Raw genomic sequence first — 21,323 nt, forward strand, 5'->3', positions numbered from 1 at the left:
TACTGTCTGTTGTATCCTGTTAACTCATGGTTCCCTGCTGCTCAGCCGGTGTGTATGTGATGTACTAGAATGTTCATGAGTGCCTGGTTTGTATGAGTGTCAGTTGGAATGAGGGGGGCTGAGCAGCAGGAGGCTGCTTCTGGTGGGGCATACTTACCATCTTACTACTTACTTGGAACTGATGTAACTGAGACTGAATAAATATGTTCTTATAATCTACACTACTGGCCTGAATACCTACAAAGGCCATACTTCTTTTACAAAAGTTGCAACGAGGATAGGATTTCCTTGTCATGCAATATGTGCAGTGGTGGGAGAGTGTCACTTCTTTTTTCCTGCAAGGTGTGATCCTGAACACGCCAACTCCAATCTTGTTGGCGCCAACGTGTTGTGAAAATGCCACAGGTTGCAGGCTGTCAGACTTCAAGCCACTACGGTCAAATGCCCAAAACTTCAAATTTGTAGGCTGTCTGTTATAATAGACACCGGTGGGGTATCCAGGGCGTTTCTCAAGCTTCTCTTCAGACTGCAACTTGCTTCTCTTAGTTTCTTGTGTAGTGTCTTAGCTCCTCACACATGATTCTTTTTCTCAAACGTCCACACTCTTGTAAATAAAAGTAAGGCCTTTGCAGATAATTAGTCCAGTAGCCAGTAGTGCAGATTATAAGAACAGGTGTATTCATACTCAGTTACAGTTATTGTAAAGATGGTACGTATTTCCCACCGGGAGCAGCATCTTGCTGCTCAGTCCCACTCATTCCAACTTACTACTCATACAGTCCAGGCACTCATCAACATTATATTACATCACATACACATTGTCTGAGCAGCAGGGAACTAAGAGTTAACAAGATACAACATATATCCTCCCTTCAGAAAAAAACAAAAGGAAAATGACAGGACGCAGGGTAGAAATAATACTGTTCCACACCCCCTGTAAATATATGTAACCAATTCTTACATTGCAAAAGAAAGATCACATTACATAAATTATTCATACAGATCACTCTCTAAAGATAATCTCTCCTTAAATTGTAAAGAAAGATCTGCCTGGTTTGTCTGAGTGTCAGCTGGAATGAGTGGGGCTGAGCAGCAGGTTGCTGATCACGGTGGGGCATACTTACCATCTTACTAGTTACCCAGAACTGATGTAAATGAGACTGAATACCTGTTCTTATAATGTACACTACTGGCTACTGGACTGATTACCTACAAAGGCCATACTTCGTTTACAAAACCATCCTCACTGCCATGGACGTTTTACCTACTTCTAGCAAACTAATGTTTCTCCTAATCCACTTAAAAAGTCATAGAAATGCTCATGATCCGACAATCAGTCAATCTATGATCCCCCCCTACCGCCCGAACAGAAGCCTCTGTTCAGCTAACCTCTCACTTGCCGTGCTTCCTAAAGTAAAAAGAGCTTGAAGTGGCGGGCGTTCCTTCTCTTACAACTCTTCTAATTTATGGAACGCTCTCCCTCCCCACATACGTGGGGAGCCCAACCTAATGCCCTTCCGGAAACTCCTTAAAACCTGGCTCTTCCAGAAATCCACTTAATCGTTTGGCCCTCTTTGTCCGTGTCTGTTGACAGCGCTGGGATGCCTTAGGGTAGATACGCTCTTTATAAATGTTTTTTCATTCATTCATACTGTCCTTGAGACTAATGTGATAAAATACAATTGGAACAAAAAACAAACTTCAGGTGCACACAATAAAAAGACAAGAGCCAACATGTATGGTGGAATGTGTTTGGCACAAATTATGTGCTTTGTTTTATATTCAGCTCCAGTAAATCACAATAACATCCTTATTTTACAACACATGGCATTTCAAGCACATATTGTGTGCAGACAACACATGTTTCAAGATCATATATTTCTTCATATGAAGAAGCACATTCACCACAGTATTTTAGCACTTGACGATAAAAGGCGGTACAATATCAACCAACAAAGAGGAACAATTTGCCGCTGCAACTCATCCAGGAGACGAATCCAACATGTGAAAATTCAGAAATATAAAGTTCAAGCATCTGGGTATTTCTAGGTTTTGACACCTGATGTTGGTCATCCCTACTTCCCCATGAACAAAGATGCCACATTCAGTCTGCACAAATCAAACCCAGGCTACTTTATCAATGATGCATGGCCACATGCAAGACTGCTTTGGAGCTGTTAAATGCCTGACCTCTGAAGACAACGTCACCAACCAGTCACTTCTTTAGAGCCCTCTGGTTAGATCACAAGAGATCAGTTATTTTCATTTGAATGGTCTCACTCTCACCTTAAATGGAACCAATTGCTGGCAAAGAGATAATGGGGCATGGCGGGCAGAGGGAGGGCAGTCTTGAAGTCCGGCATATACCCAGTGTGCTTAAAAACCATGCCCACCAAGGCGGATGATAATTGAATTGTCTCTGCACGATGGACTTTTTCTGTTCCAGCATACCCTTCCTCTCCAGACCCGGTGTCCAAATGCTGGATCTTCGTTATCTCAATGCCTCCAACGTCACCAGACATAGGTCAATGCAGTTGTGTCATTCGTTGCTTGGGTGTGAGCCAGCGTTTCTCATCAATCTTCATTGGAAGTCGGTCAAGAATTTGGTCCACAATGAAAGGACAATGGCCAGCAGGGAACCAGTCGCTTGCCCAAGTCTGGAGGCAGGGTAGTGGACTGTGGGGCTGGGTGATGCCAGTTCGTGGAGACACTGATGCATGCAGCCAAGGAGAGGGTCAAACAGATTAAAAGGAAATATCATAATTATGGATGAACCAGTAGAAAAAGTACATATTTCATATTTGTAACTGAAAGTAAGCACAGAGAAGGTTACACTGGACATATACATAATATACATTTGCACATATACTCCTGTTTTTGGCACTAACACAAAGGATTAGGTCTCTGGGTTTTGTCTACTTACGTTTTCATACATAACCCTAATTAAACTACAACGGAAAATATGCTATCCTGGTCGATTTTCTGATTTAGCAATTAGGATTTAGGTTTGTAAAAATTCACAAATGCTGTTCGTGATAATCAAAGTGTGGGATTGGAAATATTAAATGCCAGTGTAGGGGACTGTAAATGTAATTGATATGTGTTTGAATGACCATGTTGTCTCCTCTTCTTACTTTAGCAATTCAGCATACACATGACAGTCTCATTTATAGCTATCGAATAGACAAAAATCAATTTCAGAAAAAATGAAGGTTTTATGATATGGATTAGCGGGGCACATATTGTACCTAGTTAAAAAAAAGTTTCACAGCAACATGAAAAGTTCTTTAAGAATAAATCATGTGTCAGAAATGATCACGTGTATTTAGAATTATTGTTTATGGACGTTTTCAAAAGAAAATAAATTAATTAAATAAAAGCGACTCAGTATAAAAGCTAAAAATATATATTTTTTCATTACTGAAAGCCTGAATGCAGACATTTTTAACATCTGACTGGTGATCTATTTTGTACTTTCGGAAAATAAAAATACTTTAAAAACACGAACACCCTTTTGCCATTGCAATTAATAGTAGGACGTGGGGGCGTGGTTTGATGCCCGATAAAGTTACTCCTGCTTGAGGATCCGCGGGTGACCGGAGAAGAAGCATGGTTGGTTGCACCGAGTACCTGTGTGGAGGGGGCGATGTAAAACATCAGCGCACAGGTCAGCATCCGGCGCAGTTTAATGATTTCACTTCCTGAGCTTCGAACGTGACCCACTGTTGCGCAGCCTTTCTTCAATCCGAGACACGCTATTTCGAGGGTGTCGGAATTATACTTTGGCTTTTCTGCATGAAATGTTACTTTAACTTGACAAAATGTATTTTTTGCCTTTTTCACATTTTTAAATGCATCTTCTCTCACAACTAATACTATTTTGCTTCGTCAATGAACATTTAGTTAGATATTTGCCTGAATTCCTTATCCTTGATGATAATATGGAAATTACTCTCTCTTAAGGTGTAAATCGTGAGTTGTTAAAGTACTTTGGCATTCCAAAAGATCTTGCTGTTTCCTAATTCACATGTCATTCCTCATTTATGGGCAAATCGAGGATACTGAAGGCCATTTCTATGTGTTCCACTTGTTGTACATATATCAAGCTTTTTGCAAGCAATTAGTCTGATGTTTTTACTGACATAATAGATTATCCAGACAGGTCTAAACAATAAAGACTTGCTTCTACATCTTTAAGCAAATCCTCAGTAAACTCCTCTTCACTTCAATACCTTGTGGGTAGAAGCCTCTGCAAATACTCCCAGACGACCACTAAAAGACTTAACAACAGTCCTTCTCCAGCACAAACACCTCAATGTATATCCATGGAGTTATTGCTAGAGGAAATCGGAGAGTTGCGTTCTTACATTGAGGAAACCAATACAAAGTCACAAAGCCTAGACGATAAATTGAATTTACACCGTCTCCTATCACACCCTCATCACCAGACTTCGCCACCTAGGCATCCAACACAACGCTTTCAACTGGATCGCCTCCTTCCTCTCTGACCGAATCCAAAGAATCCACCTTCCTCCCTTCTCCGATCTCAAGAACATCATCGGCAGGGATCCACATGGCTTCAGTACAACTCTCTCAAACATATACAACACCACTCGCGAACATTGCCTGCACTCATGGACTCAACATCATCTCCTATGCCGATGACACTCAGCTCATTCTCTCCTTTACAAACAATGACACCGCCAGAGTCAACTTCCAGAAATCCAGGTTTGCCATCGCAGACTGGATGAGGGCCTACTGCCTGAAGCTCAACTCTGACAAGATGGAGGTTCTCATTTTTGGTTGCAAACCCTCCCCCTAGCACGATTCTTGGAGGCCTGCTGCCCTCGGCCCAGCACCCACACCCTCGAACCACACACAAAACCTCAGAAACATCCTCAACAGTCAGCAAACTATGAAGAAACAAGTCAACGCCTTCTCCACCTCATGCTTTCACACCCCCCGCATGCTTGCAAGATCCTACGCTGGATCCCCACTCACACCAGGAAAACAGTGACCCAGGCCCTGGTCACCAGCCACCTCGACTATGGCAACGCACTTTATCCCGGCACCGCCAATATGCTACTCAACTGCCTCCAGACCATCCAGAACTCTGTGGCAAGGCTCATCTTCAACCTCCCCAGAAGAACCAGCATCTCACCCTACCTCAGATCCCTCCACTGGCTCCCCGTACACAAAAGATGCCGTTTTAAGCCCCTCACACACGCCTACAAAGCCCTCCACAACATCGGACCCACATACCTCAACCACGGCCTGCCATTCCACCTGCCCACCAGAGCAATGGCTCCACTCTGCCTCCCTCACCCTTGGCCAAAACCCCCCACATCTATCACAGCTGCTGCAGAGGTCGTTCCTTCTGCATCGCCACAAAGCCCTGGAATGGCCTCCACCTGGGCACCTGCCCGGATTTCAGGGGGAGGCTCAAGACCTGGCTCTTCAACCTAGAGCAGTAGAACCCCAGCGCCTGGAGACCCACCCCATAGGTGACAAGTAGCAAACTTCCTGATTGATTGATAAAGGGTCCCGAATGGGGGAAAGAATACTCAAGGTAGATCAAAAGGTTTCTATTGTAGAAGATGGTACACGTAAAATTGAACACCTGCAATCAGAAATCTCTTTTCTCCAAAAGCAAGAAGAAGAATTGGGAAACAGAAGAAATAACTTTGAAATTTATGGCGTACTGGAAGGTGCAGCAGGCATTGACTCAATGTTCTGTGTTTAATCATTTCTAACTAAACTCCTAGATCTATCGGAAACATCCTCACTCAATTGTCAGAGAACTCATGGGTTAAGACACAGACCTACCATATCCTCTTCAACCAGTAAGCCTAGGGGAGTTATTCTATCCATCTTAAAATCCACAGGCTTCCTTAAAATCATATCAGTGACCAAAGTTAAGAAACAGATATCTTGGACAGGTAATATCTTATGTTTTTTTTCACATGACTTCACCCAAACTACTGCTGATAGACAAATAATTCTTAAGTATGAGACTAGCACTTAATTCTCTTACCACAAGATGTGGCCTTTTCCATCCTTGAATATGAAAGTGAAGAAATTGGAGTTTACACATCCATTGAATGTAGACTTTTGTTTCATTCATGTACGTTTTTCAACATACTTTTCTTAAATGCTTCAACTGCCAATGTTTATAGAGCTCATGAGTTTAACGTCTAGTTTGCCTACAAATTGCTTTTGTAGTTCTTGTAGTTTGTAGTTGTAAGCTACTAATTTCTCAAACTCATTTCAGATTGTCTTTACATGTTCGTTTTACTTCTTGCATATGTTGCAGTGCTTGCCTTACCTCTTGTTCATAAAGTCTTTGCCAAATCCCTTCCTTGTTATGTTGATTTGTATAGTGCCCTGAGAGGGTATCCAAGTTCATGGTAAAGGTGTGTGGTTCTAAGGTGCTTACATGAAGAGCCAGGCTTTCAGCTTCTTGCAGAACTCAAGAAGTGATAGATGATGTGTTGAGGGGGGTCATTCTATGCCTTAGGTGTGATGTTGGAGAATAGCGACCTCCAGTTTTCCTTTTGTGGATGCCGGGCAGGTGTGTGAGTGAGAGTGTTGCATAGTGTAGGTGTTTTGTGGGTTGGTAATAGTGTATGCGGCTGTTTAGGTATTCTGGTCCTGTGTTGTGTAGGGCTTTCATGTGTACGTGAGAAGTTTGAATTGGCTGCGCTTGTGAATGGGGATCCAGTGAAGGTTCCTGAGGTGGAGTGGGATGTGGGTGTGGCATGGGAGGTCCAGTATGATTCTTGCAGCTGCGTTCTGGATGGTCTGGAGTCTGTGTAGAAGTTATTTGGAGATTCTGACGTAGAGAGTATTGCCGTAGTCCATCCTGCTGGTGATTAGAGCTTGTGTGATGGTCCGTCTGGTGTTCTAAGACAACCATTTAAAGATATTTTGCAGCATGTGTAAGATGTGGAAGTAGGAGGTGCATATTGCATTGACTTGGAAACCAGCTGTGTCATCTTCATTATGTGCCTCAACACTCTCAACTTTATGTTGTATAAGTAATGTTTTTATGTCTCCCCTGGTTTACTCTTCCTGTATTTCCTCTTGATGTACTATCTTTTTATTCTCTATTTTTTATGTACATCTTCTTCTACCTTTCCTTTCATACTGTTTGTTTCAGTGTCTTTTTTCTATACGTATATAATTCTTTATAAATTCATGTATTTTCTCAATGTATATATACTTTGCTATCTTTGCATTATGTTCATTCTGATCTGATCACCATTTTCTGTTTTATATGGCTTTAAAAATTACATCTTGAAATGTCAAAGTTGGGGGGGAATTACCCATTAGGAGACAGTGGGCATTGTGTCACTTGCTTAAATGTAATGCGGATATTGCACTTATACAAGAGTTGCAGCTTACAGAGTCGCAGTCCTTAGAACTAAAAAGAGGTTGGGTAGGTGATGTGTTCTTTTCTCCAGGAAATGGTAAAGCAATTAAATTATAACTGTTGCATTAAATAATCAATACACAATTGAGCTCACAAGATGCAGACTTTGAAAGAATGTGGTTACTCACCCGATTCCTTATTGATGATATTCCAGTTTCCATTTTTAATATTTATAGACCAACTCACACAGATTGGCAATTTAGGTATACTCTTACTCAAAATCTCATCAATTGCCATGAAGATAACCTTATAATGACAAGTGACTGCAATCAAATTGTTGATCCTTTTATTGACAGATGTTCCAAGACCACTTTTATCCCTAATAAATCACAAACATTTTGTCAGTCCAAGCAGAGTGTTAATATATTTGCAATCCCACATTAAGAAACTTTATCTATTTCCCCCTGTTCATCACACTCAAGTAAAGACCACATTTTTATTTCTCATAGTCTGTCTCAAACTTTAAATTTTGGGGAAGTCTGTTCAGTCCTAATCTCCGATCATGCACCGGTTCTTGTGCACCTAGATCTTTTGCCTAAATCTAATAGGCCAAAACAATGGCTATTTAATAACATGTTATTACTTAACACTTTTTATTTCTTCCTTTAGTTCTTTTTCAATTAATTCTTTCAATGTAATTCTACAGAAGGCATTGTTCTCACACTATGGTGCCTATTCCGATCCTGTAAAAAGGCCCTACGAATCGTCGTACGGAGCGTTTTCTCCGAACGACTCGTACCCGGTAAACTGTCTGTACAACTTAGGAAGTACGATTCGTACAGAAAGCCTATTTCCGTACGAATCGTACAAAAGACCGTACGGGTAAAAAAAACCCTACGAATCTGATCCGGAACAGTCTGTACGCGACGTCCGTACGTATGTAAGCAGCGTTTTACAGCCCAGCAAGTACGATCCGTCCCTACGGCACTCCGTACGGCTCTTTTTTTACGGGAGCCAATAACAGCCGTAAAAGCGGAGTCCCTAGGGGTACGAGTCGTACAGGCCCCCCCCACCCACGTATGTACGCACCGTACCCCCCCCGTATGTACGCACCATACCCCCCCCCATATGTACGCACCGTACCCCCCGTATGTACGCACCGTACCCCCCGTATGTACGCACCGTACCCCCAGCGCATACGGTGCATACATACGGGGGGTACGGTGCGTACATACGCGGGTGGGGGGGCCTGTACGACTCGTTCCCCGGGAACAACTTTTCCCGGGCTACGAGTCGTACAAACTTCGCTTCGTAGCGGGTAGAGTCATTCCCCGTGTACGGGACGTTTTCCGTACAATTCGTAAATCGGATAGCCGGTCCGGATCGTACTTGTACGTTCGGACTGTATTTTTACGAATTGTACGGAAAAGTGTCCGGGTAAATCTCGTACAACTTTTCCTGCTACGATTCGTACGGATCGGGCCGATCCGTATGTACTTTTACCCGTACGAATCGTACTTCACGGGTCGGACGTGACTTGTACGATTCGCACAGAAAAAAATACGGATACGAGTTGTACGGATTGGAATCGGCACCTATATGGGATTCTTTTAAGGCAACTGCCAGATGTTTTATTACTTGCTATGTATAAAACAATATTAAATAATAAGCAATCTAAAAATGTTAAAAAAAATATTCAGCAGTTAGGACAAAAATATGAAACTTCCAAATCCAAAGATTGTCTACAGGAACTAATCAATTCAAAATTCCACTTGAATAAATTATCCACTGAAAATGCAGCATCTTATCTCCTCAGCTTTAGTGACAGATACTTTAATGATCAGAATATATCTGGTGAATGTTTAGCAAATTGTCTCACAATAACCCCGCAAAATTGATTCCATTATAACACTTTACATAAAGATGATAATATCTTAAATTAATTTGTTGAAAATTATAAGAAATTATGCATGCCAGAAAGTTATCCCACAGAGCAACAGCTCTGCAGTCACCAAGAAGAGTCGCCGGTTCCTCATGGGTTTAAAGCCGAGTTCTTCATACACTTCTTACAACTACTTATACCCAAACGTCTCAACTTTATCCAATCTTTCATACAGTCGGATAATTGTAGTGGATCCTTTATAGATACACTATTTTGCCTTATTCCAAAGCAAGGTAAAGACTCCCAACATTGTAAAAACAATAGAACTATTTCCCTTGTCATTATAGACTACAAAATCTTTTCCTAAGTCTCTAGCCCTACAACTAAAATTTTTCCTACCAAAATTACTTGGTAAAGAACAATCTGAATTTGTTAAAGGGAGATAAATATCTGATAACACTGAGTTATTTTTTTAACATTTTATCCAAATCTAGCAAACGTACAGAGCCTATAGTGGCAATCACATTGGATGCTGAAAAAGCCTTTGATAGAGTTAATTCCTTTTAATTTTTTCAAACTCTCAAATAATATGGATTTGGTCTGAAAATTACTATAATCTCTCTTTTATACACCTCCTCTCATGCTGACATTTTAATTAATGGCTTTATATTAACTTATTTTAGTTTTGCTAGAGGTCTAAGAAAAGATTTTCTCCTTTCTCCTTTTATTTTTTACCTGTCATTAGAAACGTTCATTTCCAGGTTATGGCAAAACTGAGATCTCAATAATTTTAAATATCATGAACAGCATTTTAAAATAAATTAGCAGTGCAGTTTATGCTAATGACATAATACTATTTCTCAAACACAAGACTTTTTAAATAAAGTTAATTAATGCACATTGGTGTCTGAATATAAAGCAAATCCTGAAAAATGGCCGATCCTACCCCCAATATAGTTTCACACAAGATTTCATAGATATTACGTTTTTTATAGCACACTCATAACATCAAGAATGTAGGTTTATGGTTAACCCAACCGATTAAATAATCATGTCTTAAAGTCATGTGCTGGAACTGATCTATGAAACAGACCCTGCAGGAATTTTGCGTATGTCTGTGGTCTTTATCATGGACAACCTTTTAAAATTGATGATGCATAATCACAAGCCTTTAGTCCCTTCTTTCAGAGTCCGCCCTTCCCTATTCGATTCAGCCCCCCCCAAATCAAGCAGTCTATACCTCCTTTGACTAGAGAGCAGAGGCAGCTCCTCCGCAAAGGCAGAGGAGCATCGCCCCACTGCTCACTAGGGGGCATATTTACAAAGGAAGTGGCAGAGTGAGGCATTAGCCTTCCTCGCTTAACGCCTCACTCCGCCACTTATGGTGCAGCACTGCGTTTCCACCTGCGCTGGTGCTACACTTAGTAGCCTAGAGCCAACGCAGGCACCCTTGCACCATAGTGCAAGAGTGTCTGCATGCAGGGGAAGATTGTTTATGTGCAGAAAGGTCTTTAAATGCCGTTTTGTAACTTCTATGTGTGCTGCACAACGCAGCACACATGAAAACAGCAAAAACGAGGAGAATTGAAACATTTCTCCTCATTGTGCCAGGGTAAGACCAGGTTTTCCCTGGTCTTAACTCTGGCACTGCCTCCTATTTAAGCCTCCCTTGTAAATAGGGAGCGGCGTCAAAATCAATGGGTGTTACAGTGGAAAGCCCACTGCAACACCCATTGCCTTCCCCTTTCATGCTAAGCATAGCGTGAAAGGGGACCTTGTTTACAAGGCAGCGTTAAGCCACATTTAGTGGCTGAACGCTGCCTTGTAAATAAGGCAAATCCCCTATCGCCACAGGAATGTCGTAAAAAGTGACGTTCCCGTGGCGATAGGTGCTTTTAAATATGCCCCTAAGTGAGCAATTTAGAATGTAAAAATAAAATTATAATAACTTAACGTTATTATAATTTTATTTTAATGTACTGGCTCCATTGTTTGGGGATGAGCGGGGCAGGCTGGGCTGTTAAGAGGCTGGGGGAGGAGTGGTGGCACCCTCCTAAGTCTGCATGAATGTTTGGCCGGCCCTCTGGGGCCGGCCAAACATTCATGTGCACTTTACATGTTCGGTGGAGAACGTGCCCAGGGTCCCACTCCCTGTCTGAGCGCCGAACCACGGTGCTCAGACCAATCGCAATATTGTATTTCAGCGTTGTGATTGGCTCAGGTAAGCCTGGGTGCTACCTGCTTCCACAGAAGCCAGTAAGCGGACGAAGGAAAGGCGGTGGCCGACCGCAATCAGGTATGTGTTTTTAAAATTGTGATTTTTTATTCCCTCCCTCTGATCCCCCTGCCCCCACCGCTCTTCCACATCCGTTCAGTAGCAGCCGCTGCTGCTAGAAAGCCTACCTAGAGATGGCATGTAACACTTCCAGTTTCAGGGTTGCCACCCAACACCTATCAGTGCCACCCAACACCTATCAGTGCCATGACCTCGAAACTGCAGCTTCCATTGATTACTGCTGTCATGTCATGATAGGTCTCCCGTTCATTGACAGAAATAGTAGTAAACTTTTGGAAAAAGAAATCGATACCCAGGTCAAAAGTTAATTTGAATTGAATGGTTGACTTTACCGCTATCTTGTGGAATTTTGTCCTGGTAGATCGAAAGAGTCTGTGGCAGTGACCACATTGGGCAACGTTTTAATGCACGCTGATGGTGGTGATACTGCTGCCCCAGTCCTATGGACCCGTTAGTGGCCTTGAACATCCTCAACCATATATTAATTCCTGCTCATCTCCAGATTGTTCGCCTTTGGGCGAAAGCCTTATTGTGGCTCTTCTAATTTTAAAGTGAGCACTACCAAATGGTTGCTATTACTCCGATGAGCACCATCAAAGTTAAAAAACGTTTATTTATTCAGCCTTTTATTTACAGCATTTAAAAAAAAGCATAGATGCATTCTGAAGTGCTATATAAGAATCCAGTTATGATCATTATAGAATCCCCCCAAAACAATATGTTTATCCACCAGGGCTAGGCCGCCTCTTGCACCTTGTTTAATATTTCTATTTCCCTTCTTGCCCATCTGGTATAGTAATGTGGATATTCATACGCCGGTGAAACCCAGGTCATCCTGATAGAAGGCTGAGATCTCATGATATAGAACCTTACCATGAGGTGCCCTTACGGTCACTGAACCTCTCGTTTTCACAACTGGGTACAGCTCCGTACCTTGTTCCACCAGTCTCTTTTCCAGCACATCAAGGCAGTTTCCCACACCTCTATAAGGTCATCCCTGCATATTTTCTCCATTGTAAATGCTTATGCATATCACCTTGTTTCAACTAGTTTGGTGTAGCTTATTTGAGCTTTCCAAAAGAGCCTTATTCCATAATTCACATCATATAGAACATGTTGATGCACACATTCCTTTTGTCACTGGCGTGTAGGGAGCACGACTAGTCCGCCTTTGTTTTACAGCAGTGACTCCTGGTCCAAGAATGCAGTAAAAACTCAAAGAATTCCTCCACCTATTTAAAGCTTTGTAACCCATGTAATACTTTTTACCTTTTACTTTTCTACGTAATATGAGGGAGGACTGGGCACGGTCCATGCTTGACAACTTCGAATCTCTATGCAGACTTGTGGTAAACTATCAGAAGTCAAAATTCGTCCCGGCTACCCCAAATCGTGAGGCCCCTGTTGGACTTGGCGCCCTAGTGTGGCAACCCTGGCGTTTCCGTATCTGGGGATACAATACATAACGATTGTACAGACTTACTGGAAGAGAATGCGGGATCGGCTCTCAGATCACTCAGATCTGACATGTCCTTTTGCAAAATCCTTCCGCTGTCTGTGATGGGATAGCTTTGATTAAAATGGTTGCGTTGCCCCATCTCTTCTATGTCTTTGTTACGCTCCCGCTCTGGATTCCCCAAGCCATGAAACAGACTCTGTAATACAATAAGCAACAGTAGAGGGACCCTGACTATTTCACATGTGTGAGGAAGGTACAGGGAGAAAACCTATAAACTACAACAGAACTTCCTACACCTATCTATTTAGAAATTAGGCAATACATCCATATAATAATATAGAGCCCACAGTCAACCGTGTATTAAGAGCATATCAATTCATTTATTTGTTTATTTTTTTCTCTCTTTTTTTATATAGAAAACCTATACAAATATTTTTTAAAAAAATATATATTGATACATATAGTACATATTATTTTTCAATCATAAAAAAACCATTTACAGCCTGTCTAAAACAGCTCACACCATACTTATATTGAACAGACTGCCAATATGGCACAATTAACTACACATTTACAATAAACAAAAAATACAATGAGAAAAAACAATATACATAACAATAGAACAACAATAATTACATAAGACCAGCGCCAACGCGCGTTTCGGAGATCCTATATATCCACTACAGGCTCCTTCTTCAGGGCGTGTTCGATAGGTCTTTCAAATAACAACACATACAAAACATCGTTTCATATCCGACATCATGTGGTGAGGGCGCTTTGCGTATATTCAAATATTGAAATATTGACAACTGTTGGTACTGTGGGTACAAAAAACCGCAATGAGTATAATCAACCTATACTAAAATTTAATTTAATTAAACAGTGGCTGAAGTAAAGAGAAAGAAGATAACACCTAAAAGGTCCACAATCACCAGAACGTGAAGTTGATAAACCGAGAATTAGTGTGAATCCATAGATATAAAAAGAAAAAGATTCTAGATTCCCATCACCTAGATAATTAAAAATACAAACAAATACATACTAGGAACCAGCGTTTTTAGTCAAAAGCCTCGAATCTAAGCTGACTTCACAAAGAGTGCAAATATCTTTGTAAATCACTAAAATGACAAATGAAAAAAGAAAAGGATGATAATATGGCAAGATGCGTCACCAGTCATATATAGTTTCATTCATAGTGACTGGGGTCCTGCAATTCTTTGGGAAAATATCAAACGCATGTGCATATGGCATAATTATAGCCTAAACGGATTGTCTATCATTCTAAGGAGGTATTTTAAGAGGAAATCAAACTAAAAGACACCTAAAAGCATAGCAATTGAGTATAATCTCTCGGAATAGAGGGGACTCCTAAAGAATAATTACTTGGGCTGACTAAACAGCTGCTGAGTTTCGTCCAACCCCAACACTTACCGAATGCAAGAAACGTCGGTAAAGCAAATTAATATCTGAGCCAAGACTTTTTAGAGTAGGCGAGCGATGTGTCTGTATGAAATTGTTCGGACCCGTAAGAGTGTTACTTGGTATACCAACCCGGTATCAGGCTAACAAAGTTGCCTAGAGGAAAAAATGAACCAAATTATGCTGCTATTCACAGTATTTTAAATAAGAAGCAAGCGAATGCTCCAAAGTTTACTTACTAGTGACGGCCCCTCTTGCTGGATATCCAAGGGATAAGGAACTTCCTGGAGTTTATTTTCTAAGAGGTAGTGTAGTCTCGTGTGGTTAGAACGAGGACCTCATAATATCTATAAAGATGAAAATCAATAGGGGGTAACCCGTCATTTTTAGGCATATAAGGTCGCCAGCGCATGGTAAGAGACGACGATGTAAAAAAGCAGGTATATCTCCTTACCGGGTGGTTTTTCAAGAAAGTCTTCCGTGGTCCGTCTACCTTCCGCTCTCGACGATAAATGCAAGTGCGTGTGGCGTCTTCCTTATATGGAAGATCCAGGAAGTACTGCCTAGAGGTAATAGGCATAGAGAAGGGACAGCACAAGTCTGTCTTGTTTGTAGGTGGATAGCGGAAATCGTAAAGGGACAAGGATTTTCTCGGTACACTATTCAGCTCTTAACGTGATGGTTATTATAGCAAAAAGTTAGGTTGAAATGCACGAAACTATATCGGGCAACCGCCGGGGTCAGAATGGAATTTGTAATGCTCTGTTAGGAACATAAAACGTTTCGCATCAAATACACAGAGACACTATCTAAAAAATAGATGTGGGTAAATCAACCTTTCAGAAAATAAATAACAAACTTATTAGCACCATAGTACAAAAATAGTCCGTTTATCCAAAAGGGGCATTAAAACATTCAGGTGTCTCTTCAAAGGATGTTTTTAACAGTATGGACAGTAGACTAAATCTCAGTAGGGATCTACAAGGGCCTCTGGGTACCAGTCCTGGCTAAGATGTGTTTCAATGACTTAAATAATGGCATTATCCCAGGGGAGGTGTTCATTCAGACCTTTATCGTATGTCTGGAGGACATACATCCAAAAAACTTCCCTTTTTTGTCTTAGTGCATCAATATTACCGTTATCAGGTGGTTGCACATGTTCCAGAATTAACCAACGTAAATCAGAGACAGAATGTTGTTTTTCAATCCAGTGAGAGACAAGCGGGGCCCCAGGACGTTTGTTTGAAATAGATGATTTATGTTCGCTAAATCGAACGCGAAATTCTCTGCTGGTTTCTCCAACATAACCTTTGTCACAGGGACAAAGGATGAGATAGATCACATTTCTAGTGCGACAGTTAGTCATGTCTTTCAGAAAAAAGTTTCGTTTGTGCCACAGCAGTTCACTAGTTACAATGGCAAATTGGCAAGCATGGCAACAACCACATTTGTGGTTACCGCTGATGGGTTTGGTACCAGTGATGGATTTCTGAAGAAAGGGCCTAGTAACAGGTAATTTGGATTTAACTAGTGAGTTTCTCAGGTTCTTATTGCGACGAAACGCAAAAATAGGTTTTGAGAGGTTTGTTTTACCATGATCAGAGTTAAGAATGTGCCACTCACTATTGATGATTTGTCTAATCTTGTGATCTATATTAGAATGAGTGGTGACACAAACCAATTTGTCCTCAGTTTTGATTTTTTTTATTCTGCAACAATACCGCTCTATCGTAGTATTTTGCTCTTTTGTAGGCCTCTTTAATCAATTTGAATGGATAACCCCTACTAGCAAATTTTTGTTTAAGTTCTTCAGCATGAAGATCGTAATTCTGTATCAAGGTACAGTTCCTGCGTAAGCGTAGGAATTGGCTGAAGGGGATGTTGTCCTTTTGACTACGAGGATGGTAACTAGAGTATTGGAGAAGAGTATTCTTGGCTGTGGGCTTGGTGTAAAGACTAACCTCAATCTTCTCATCTACAATTTGTATCCAAATGTCCAAAAATTCAATTTTGGACTTGCTGATATTCGGGCTGAATTTGAGATGTATATCGCAGAGGTTTATCCACAAGATGAATTCCTCTAGCTGCTTTTCCGGACCTCTCCAGATAAAGAAAATGTCATCTATAAATCGATGCCATTTTAAAATGTTTTCACTGAAGGGAGCTATCTCATTAAATACAAATTTAGTTTCAAACTCACCCATATAGATGTTGGCAACATTGGGTGCACAAGAAGCACCCATGCTTACTCCTTGTATCTGTTTAAAAACTTCCCCATCAAATTCAAAGTAGTTTTCCTTTAGGACAACAGCCTTCTTTCTTTTTTCATTTGTCATTTTAGTGATTTACAAAGATATTTGCACTCTTTGTGAAGTCAGCTTAGATTCGAGGCTTTTGACTAAAAACGCTGGTTCCTAGTATGTATTCGTTTGTATTTTTAATTATCTAGGTGATGGGAATCTAGAATCTTTTTCTTTTTATATCTATGGATTCACACTAATTCTCGGTTTATCAACTTCACGTTCTGGTGATTGTGGACCTTTTGGGTGTTATCTTCTTTCTCTTTACTTCAGCCACTGTTTAATTAAATTAAATTTTAGTATAGGTTGATTATACTCATTGCGGTTTTTTGTACCCACAGTACCAACAGTTGTCAATATTTCAATATTTGAATATACGCAAAGCGCCCTCACCACATGATGTCGGATATGAAACGATGTTTTGTATGTGTTGTTATTTGAAAGACCTATCGAACACGCCCTGAAGAAGGAGCCTGTAGTGGATATATAGGATCTCCGAAACGTGCGTTGGCGCTGGTCTTATGTAATTATTGTTGTTCTATTGTTATGTATATTGTTTTTTCTCATTGTATTTTTTGTTTATTGTAAATGTGTAGTTAATTGTGCCATATTGGCATTCTGTTCAATATAAGTATGGTGTGGGCTGTTTTAGACAGGCTGTAAATGGTTTTTTTATGATTGAAAAATAATATGTATCAATATATATTTATAAAAAAAATATTTGTATAGGTTTTCTATATAAAAAAAGAGAGAAAAAATAAACAAATAAATGAATTGATATGCTCTTAATACACTGTTGACTGTGGGCTCTATATTATTATATGGACATATTGCCTAATTTCTAAATAGATAGGTGTAGGAAGTTCTGTTGTAGTTTATATGAAACAGACTCTGTCCTTATAGAGTTCATATAGAAGAAGAGTGGCGCTTACAATACTGAAACACCCAACAGAGATTGGCGGCCTGGTGGTCCCGTATTTTGAATCCTATTACCTTGCAATCCAACTACAATGGTATGTCCAATCGCTTTCACACCATCGGCCAGGGGGGTGGTCACGAGACTGTTTGTCCCAGAGCTTGGGGCCCTCAGTAAAACGCTACTTAGAGTCAGTGGCGTCGCTACGTACTCTGCTGCCCGTGGGGTCCCTGCCTTTGCCGCTCGATCTGAAGAGTGGGGGGTGCTGGCGCTAAATTCTGCTTTTGCCGCATGTAAGAGCTGAAGAGGTGGAGCCGCCCTCAAAACTTGTGACCCCCGGTGCGGACAGACCACCCCTCCACCCCTTCCTTGCTACGCCACTGCTTATAGTACAGTGACCAAGTGCAAGGGACTCCCAGGAGTTCAGAGTCATCATAAAATGTTGGCATCAATGTCTTCAAAAAACAGGTGTGAAAATTCAGTACTCCCCTGATTTGGCCATAGCGATGCTACGTGAATTACCACATGGTTGTACCTGGGGGTGGCTAGAAGAGTGGGTGGCAGCAGAAGCTTCTGTGGTGGGAGACTTGTTTAGAGAGGGGACGTTGATGACATTTGAGGAATTTTGCCTGGAACATGATCTACTACAGAGCCATTTCCTGCTACATGGGGTGATCACGACCACTCTCAGGAAGCATTGGTCCATGGGCATGGTAGTACCCCCTACACATCACTATTGTCACTATATGGTTATTTCGTCAGGCACTTTTAAGGCGGTTTCTTGCCTCTACAGAGCCATCACAGAAGTTATTGAAGGGCCAATGGAAAAACTGAGAACTGTTTGGGAGGAGGATTTGGGCGTCCCCCTTACATTAGGGGCCTGGGCCAAGATACCGGCCGGAGCCTCTAAGATATCCTGCAATGCTTGGTTTAAACAGATTCATTTCTATGTGCTCCAAAGGGCATATCTTACGCCCGAGCACATTGTACGATACTTCCACGTTGAAGGAACAGCTTGTCCTAGGTGCAGCGCCTCGAAAGCCAATCTGATGCGTATGCTTTGGACTAGCCCCTCTGTTGGTGGGTTCTGGGAGTAGGTCACTAGTAGAGTTGCTACAATTATAGAGGGTTAGATCCCTTGCACCTCGGGTCACTTTCTATTGGCGTGGTTCCTCATGCATCTTAAAAATAAAGTGACCAGTAAGTTCCAGGACCTGGACTCTGTGCTGGCCAAACGCGAAATCACCCTAAACTGGAAATCCTCACGGGGTCCTAGATTCTCCTCTTGGTATAGAGAACTGGAAAAATGGGCAGGTTGTGGGGTATTCGACTGAGGGAGGCCAGCAGGGGCACAGGCACGATGGAGGCAGATCGGGCGTGGGAGGTGTTAGTGGAGAGCCGACGGGCCCCAGGGGAGAATTCCCCAGGGACCTCCCCACTATTGTCACAGGGACTGGAGGGGCAGACAGGGCAACACTTAAATCATGGCTGAGTGAATACATTCCCATATGGATTACCTGATAACGAGTGATAACTTTGCTCATACCTCTCCTCACACATTTATACATTATCTGGAACAGTGAGGCATAACCGTATTCATCTTGGTATGCTGTAATTATATCCAACTCTTGGATGGGTAGGGTGATTTAGCTGGGGAGGGGGTGGGGTATTGTGTGTTTTGGGGGTGATTAGTTCTCACTTATTATTCGAAATATTCTCCTGCATATAATGGCTCTCAGACGTTTGTAAGATATACTAACATTTTAAAGGGATGATATTGATAAGCTGTGTTATGAATAACTCAATAAAAAAAGTTTAAAACAATAAAAAACAAAAAAAACATGTTCCACTTTCTTGGTTACCAAATTCTCCCTCAGCTATCTGAAAAGCCAGTTTTGCACCTTCTCGGGAATGCCCCTTCCAATTCATGCCACCCAATGAGTGCCGCTCAGCAGCAGACTATTTCCATCTGAAGCTGCAGCTCTGTTGAGTTCATTTTCTGGAGCCATCTTAGAAAGAATCTAACCACCTATGATTGTAGAGCACAGTAAAGACAAAACTCTATCTTTCTAGCTATTGTCACGAGGATTCTTTTTGTTAACTCCATCCCTATCGGCTCTATCCTTAATCCTTACAGCCTCAAGAAGCTCAAATGTGTTGAATGTGCTTTGCAGAAACCAGCAGATGTACAAAATCAAATGATTATCCCAATGCCAGTGCCAGCAAAGTTAGATCTGCCGATGTTCTATGCCACAGTTTGAGGGGGAACATAATCCCGCCTGCTTCTTAATGCAGAACAGCACGACCTTCTGCTACATCTAGATCCAGTTATATACATCACTGTTTTCATAGGGATTGTTTTGGTTTGAATGAATGACCGAACCTTTAAACGAGTGTCTGTACCTGTGTGCCGGGGTTAGTCAAGTATATTGTTAGGTGTGGTTGTTTGGGAAATGTCACTCTGAATCTAGGGTGAGATCTGAAGTTTTCAGTCAACAACTTCCAAATGTTCTTTAACAGTTGTAACTTTAGTAAATGCTTAGAGTGAGTTAATGGATGTTGTATTTGGATTAGAAATTTGGATCAACAATAGAATTGCCTTTGGTGCCATTGCCTACATGCAGGAGGACATTCTTATTACATTTGAGAATTAGTTACATCTTCACTTACACTGTTGTTTAAAGAGGTTGGGTCTATGGATCAGAGGGGCTCCATTCCACTGAAACAATGTTGTCCTGAAGATTCCTCGTGCGGCGTGTTCTTCTCAAACGATTATGGCCAGTACCAACAGAACTGGGAGTAATGGACTCAACTTCTTGGTCTACATACAAAGGGGGAAACAGGCTATATTGATGGAGTAACTGTACATACACAAACAAACTGATACTAGAACAATCTACAAGTGCATTGATGGGGAGCTGTTTGTGCGTACCTTTTGCAGCGTCTGCTAAGACACAGATGGAGAGTGTTGGTGACACGATCACTGACTTTCGAGCAGCAACAGGTTCAACAACTGAGACATTAATGGACCCGTTGCAGGTTGAGTCATCTGGTGACTTGATCACCGATTGCTGTGCAGTGACAAGTTCAGCACACTCTGGGGTGATTTCAGCTCCAGCCTCAGAGCCACACTGCTCCTCTCCAGCTACAGAGGATTGATTCTGTTGATCCTCAGATGACAGGTCACATCCTACAGTTTCTACAGCTGAATGCAGAGCAGTTTCATCTAGTGAAGTCAGGTTATCAGTTGCATCTAGTGAAGTCAGGTCATTGGTTGCATCTAGTGAAGTCAGGTCATCGGTTGCATCTAGTGAAGTCAGATCATCGGTTGCATCTAGTGAAGTCAGGTAGCATCTAGGAATAGGTATGTCTCCCTCGTTGATTCGACGTATCAGCTCATCAAAGATGTCCGAATCAATAGCCAGCATGTGCAAGCACACACATTTTCCATTAAGCAACATATTTAGATTTTAAATGAAAAGTATGACATATTTAAAGTGATGTGTAGGAGAGAAGTAGAGAGAGAGTTAGAGGGAAATAAATAATAGAAAAAAGTATAAATAAAAAAGGTAAAGAGTCTGGAAAAGGTTGATAGCAAAAGAGAGAAAGCGTCAAGACATAATTTACAAATATATCAGGAACATACTACACAGAGAATATTAGACAACACGTTCCTAAC

The 21,323-nt window shown here is 41.4% G+C and overlaps 1 long non-coding RNA gene across 1 annotated transcript; it reads right to left on the reverse strand.

The window, feature by feature from the left end:
• Positions 1-1,804: 1,804 nt before the first annotated feature.
• LOC146809560 (uncharacterized) lies at positions 1,805-21,007 on the reverse strand. The gene is made up of 4 exons (XR_014965564.1): positions 20,577-21,007; positions 20,315-20,465; positions 7,561-7,751; positions 1,805-2,710 (listed from the first exon to the last, which is right to left on the reverse strand). It is a non-coding gene; the product is annotated as an uncharacterized LOC146809560 (long non-coding RNA).
• Positions 21,008-21,323: the final 316 nt, after the last annotated feature.

The sequence above is a fragment of the Triturus cristatus genome, chromosome 7 (genome assembly GCF_964204655.1).
Source record: "Triturus cristatus chromosome 7, aTriCri1.1, whole genome shotgun sequence".
Classification (NCBI taxonomy): domain Eukaryota; kingdom Metazoa; phylum Chordata; class Amphibia; order Caudata; family Salamandridae; genus Triturus; species Triturus cristatus.